We start from the raw sequence: 5,332 nt of genomic DNA, 5'->3' as shown, positions 1-5,332 counted from the left end.
CCGAAGCTTTTAGAATAGGAATTCATTTGGAACTACTATTTCTTTTCGTTTTACAGATCTAAACATCCGCATTCTTTGAGGAACCCTAGCTTTTAGAATTAAAATTCCTTTGCAACTTTTGATTTGTTTTGTTTTGCGAGTTTAAATTTAGGCACATTGATTGTTTGTCATAAATTGTGTTTTGTCTGGTTATTTTACTTGAGTATGAGTAATGGAATCATCTTGTAGTTCAATGAATTCCAACAGGCATTCCACAGAGAAGTGATGTCTTCGTCCTCTGCAGAAACAAAGTGCTTCAATGAATAAACACAGAGTATGAATTCTCTCTTTTTTTTACAGATAATTTCTATGCTGCAAACATGCCATTCCCCCAATTAGGTTTATTACAGTGAAATGTGGATAGGGGGCAACAGGTTATCCTGATTCAATTGGAAGTCTGAATCAGGATTTGGTTTTATTGTTTTTGCTATCACAGAGCGATAGATTTATTTCGGCAAGAGGATCCATCGATTTTCACGTAGCTAGATTCATGGTCACGCAAAAGCAAAAGGACAATAATGATATCCATTCCCTCTCCCCTTCCCCCTCCCCTTCCAAAAAAGCATACAAGAAGGAGATGGTAGCCACTTTATTGAAGAATTCCAGTGCTGCTGACAACAATTGCAGAATTCTTTCTTTCAATGGAAAATCATCGACTGTTTCCCAAGCTTCACAAGAAAATGTGTTGGCTAATCTCCCTATTTCTAGAAGAGCACGCAGATATATTCCTTAGGTAAGGCCTAGATTTTATAAAAAGAAATTATAGTCATTTTTTCTAGACATTCCATAATCAGATCCTGAAATCTATTGCTTTTTACTCGTTAATGAATCAAAGCCCTTGATCGTATTTTTCATTTCAACATTATCCCATCTCGAGGAATGTTTTACATAGATTTTTCCTTTTCTTTTTCATTTGATACACTGAATTCGCTACCACACCCATTCCAATTTCTTAAAAGAAAGTTATTAACATAATGGTGTTATAACTACATAGTATTTCTTCACAAACCGAGCCATGATCTCATTTTGTTTTTTAAAAGCATTGATATACTCTTCTGACACCAGATAAACTACATTTTATTTGTGGTTTTTGTTATTAGTACAATGGATATGCCTATCTGAGGACCATTGTCCTTTGTCTTTCTTCCGAGTAATTTAACTTATCCATTTTGATTGCAGTCTGCAAATAGAACGCTAGATGCGCCCGACCTTCTGGATGATTAGTACTTGAATCTATTGGATTGGAGTTCCACCAATGTTTTGTCCATAGCCCTGGATAACACTATATACATGTGGGATGCTTCTAATAGCTCTATATCTGAGCTTCTGATTGCAGATGAAGAAGAGGGTCCCATTACCAGCGTTAGTTGGGCACCCGATGGGAGCCAAATTGCCGTTGGGTTGAATAATTCTATTGTACAATTATGGGATGAAAAATCTAATAAAGAGGTAAATAAAACCTGTTTATCTCTTCCAAGGTTTTCTCATTCTAATATAATGGAAATCTATAAATTTGACATGGTACAATTGCAACTAAGAGCCTTGAAAGGTCATCATGACCGTGTTGGTGCACTTTCTTGGAATGGTCCTATTCTCACCACAGGAGGGCTGGATGGGATTATAATCAATCATGATGTTCGCACCTGTGACCACATTGTTCAAACATACAAAGGACATACCCAGGAGGTTTTTGGATTGAAATGGTCTCCTTCCGGCCAACAACTTGCAAGTCGGGGAAATGACAATCTACTCTATATTTGGGACAAGAGCATGGCATCCCATAATCCGTCCTCTCAATACTTCCACCAATTTGATGAACATTGTGCAGTAGTCAAGGCCTTGGCATGGTGCCCCTTCCAGAACAATATTTTGGCATCTGGTGGAGGGACTTCAGATGGTTCTATAAAGTTTTGGAACACTCAAACAGGTGCCTGCCTGAATACCGTCGACACCCATTCCCAGGTCTTTTCATTGTTGTCGAATAGACATGAGCGTGAGTTATTGAGTTCCCATGGGCTAAATCAGAACCAGTTAACCTTATGGAAATACCCATCCATGGTGAAAATTACTGAACTTACAGGGCATACTGCTAGAGTTCTTCATATGGCACAGGTATGAAAATTCATGCTTTTTATGAGTACTTAATGCATGCAATCCATGTTTTCCCTTTAAATTTGTCCTAACAACCCTTACCATTGTTTTACTTCTTCAGAGTCCTGATGGGTACACAGTTGCATCAGCTGCAGCAGATGAAACACTCAAGTTTTGGCAAGTTTTTTGGGCTCCTGATGCCTCAAAGAAGACTAAGACTAAAGATGCAAACGGGGCTTTCAACATGTTTCATATGCACATCCGCTAAGAAGTATCTATCAAAATTCAGGGAATCAGGATGGATGTTCAACTGAAGGTACTAATTAGATGTTTTTTGTTTTTGTTTACAAAGCTCTTTCGCAGGCACTCTATAGTTATGTTGGATTTTCATGTAGTACATTCCAATTTCTTCTTTGTAATATATTATAATTTCTTAGTTTGTACTAATTGCATGAATTGTGTATAGTGTTGGCATTATGATTCAGGTTTGGCGCTATGACACAGGTGTTGTACTTGATGGAAACTCACTCAGGTGGCAAATCTCTGTTCAGGCTCTCAAAATCATAGAAAAAGAGATACCTGCAGGTGAGCTTAAGAAAAGCTGTGGACCCGCAGGTGCCCCGAACAAGAAGTGCGGGCATACCTGCAGGTTCTCCGAACAAAAGGTGCGAGCGTCAAATTCACTCACTTCAATGAAGAGAAGTGCGCACACGTGGGAATTTTTATGATTGGTCCATGGTATTTAGTCCGACGTACATGATCCTATGGTTTTGGTCCGTGGTATAGGATCTAATTTATTGAACCCCGGTTTTGGATCCCTTGTATTGGTTTTCGATGGTTTTGTTCCATGGTTTGAATAAGGGCTTGCCTATAAAAAGGAAAGGAGATCACTTGGCTAGTCACTTGTGAAATTTGAATATCTTAAGATCTGAAATTTTGGGTGATCGGTTTGAAAAGCTAGATCTAAATCAAGGTGTAATCTATAAATTGTAAGGCGGATCTATTGATAGGTCGTGATTTCTCTGGCGCATGATCAGATCTATGGATCTGACTGTCTGTGGCACATTGGAGGACTGTTAACTTGGCTCTATTCGGAGGTCCGCAGGCGATCCACAGCGCAGGTGCGGAGGTACGCAGTGCAACAGAAGGCGCAGGTGCGGGGGTCCGCAGCGCAGCAGAAGGCGCAGGTGCGGAGGTACGTAGCGCAACAGAAGGCGCAGGTGTGGGGGTCTGCAGCACAGCAGAAGGCGCAGGTGCGGAGGTTCGCAGCGCAGAAGAAGGCGCAGGTGCGGAGGTACGCAGAGCAACAGAAGGTGCAGGTGTGGAGGTACGAAAAGCAGCAGAAGGCGCAGGTGTGGAGGTACGTTGTCAGGTAGACAGTGCAGGTGTGGAGCTGCGCAGTCCAAACACAAAAGAACTGCGGATATTCGCAGGTTGCTATTGGTGAAGTTGCGAACTTTTCTTAAAATATTTGTTGGTTGCCTTTTATCTATTGCTGCAGAGTTCTGGGTTTAGATTACTGGTATTGATTTTCTGGTTACTACATTCTGAGAAGTTATTGGTTGACTCATTGGGTGATTGTAAAAGGAGATTGGTTGATTCACATGTACTCGATCATTATTTGATGTTCATGGATCCAGTTTGAAAATTTATGAAACGTGGTCCTTGGAAGAAAAGAAGTAGGTCAGCACCTATGTACTAGTAGATCAGCTAGTACAAGAGCTAAGGGGGTTATAGCTCCCTTCCAAGAGAGACTGGAAAACAAGAGAGGGTGTAGCTCTCAGCAGGTTGCAGCCTGCGTACTGGTAAAGGACTGCACTAGTACAAAATCATTGTAAAAGAAGTTTCTAATTGAAAGAAGATAGAGACATATTACAGCAGGTGGTTTTCACCCACATTGGGTTTCCACCTTATATCTGGTGTTCTTTGGTGTGACTATCTATGGTACTGACATACAAAATAATGATCAATATCTGAAGAATAAATTAAAGTATAAATATGGAAGATATATTGAAAAGAATTTGATAATACTAATTCACCCCCCCTCTCAGTATTATTTCCAACAATTGGTATCAGAGCAGGTCCTTCTGAAGAAGCTTGATCGCTTGAAGGAAGATCCATCATCATGAGTAACTACGAGAGAGAAGCATTTATCAGGCCACCAATTTTTTACGGGACAAACTTCGTATATTGGAAGGTAAGAATTACTACCTATCTTCAATCTCTTGGTACAGAAGTCTGGGACATCATAGACACAGGGTACACTTTTCCATCAACAACTCCTACAAATCTGGCTGAGAAGAAGAAATATGAAACAAATGCGAAGGCTGTCAATACTCTATTAGGATGTCTATCTCAATAATAATTCATGAAGGTTATGCAGTATAAATCCGCAAAAGAAATATGGGACAAGATTGTTCTAAGCTATGAAGGAGATGAACAGGTAAAATGAGCAAAACTTCAAACCCTCATAATTCATTATGAAAATCTCAGAATGCACAATGATGAAAGTGTGGCTAACTATTTCCTTCATGTATATGAGATTGTTAATTGTATGAAAAATCTGGGTGAAGAAATAAAAGAGGCTGTTGTGGTTGAAAAGGTTCTAAGATCTTTGTCCCCTAGGGTTGAATCTAAAGTTTCTATAATAGAAGAGAAAGAGAATCTACGAAACCTTACCATGTCACAACTGCACGGAATTCTGACTGCTTATGAAATGAGGAAAGGAGGACCATCAGACAGGAGAGAAGCTGCCTTCAAGGCTTCAGGCAAAGGAGATTACTATGAGTCAGGATACGTGTCAGAAGAAGAAGAAGAATCAAATTTTGTCAAAAACCTTCAATGGGGTGTTGGACGATTCCGAGGTAAGTTACCTTTCAAATTCTTTGCTTGTGGAAGAGTCGGACACTATGTTGCCAAATGTCCTCATAAGGATAAGATTGACAAGGGGAAGGAACCTGTTAGATGGAACAAGAAACAGAATGCAAATAAGAAAAGCTATTACACTCATGAAGATAGTGATGGACTTTCAAATAGTGACGAAGATGAATGAGGTAATAATTATAAAACTTTAATGGCTTTTGAAGATGATGATTACATGGATGCTAGAGATGAAGAAGGTCTTTATGAAGATATTTCTAAACTCAAAATTTGTTTAGAAGAGAAAAATGTGATTATTGATTCTATGCAATGTCAACTGGCT

The 5,332-nt window shown here is 39.5% G+C and overlaps 1 pseudogene; it reads left to right on the top strand.

Moving 5' to 3' along the window:
• Positions 1–616: 616 nt before the first annotated feature.
• On the top strand, positions 617–2,398 carry LOC149169328 (cell division cycle 20.1, cofactor of APC complex-like; annotated as a pseudogene).
• Positions 2,399–5,332: the final 2,934 nt, after the last annotated feature.

This window comes from Pinus tabuliformis, chromosome 4_2 (genome assembly GCF_031772625.1).
Source record: "Pinus tabuliformis cultivar Carrire ecotype Pingquan chromosome 4_2, CPIR1, whole genome shotgun sequence".
Classification (NCBI taxonomy): Eukaryota; Viridiplantae; Streptophyta; class Pinopsida; order Pinales; family Pinaceae; genus Pinus; species Pinus tabuliformis.
This window is presented reverse-complemented; position numbering and strand designations above follow the sequence as displayed.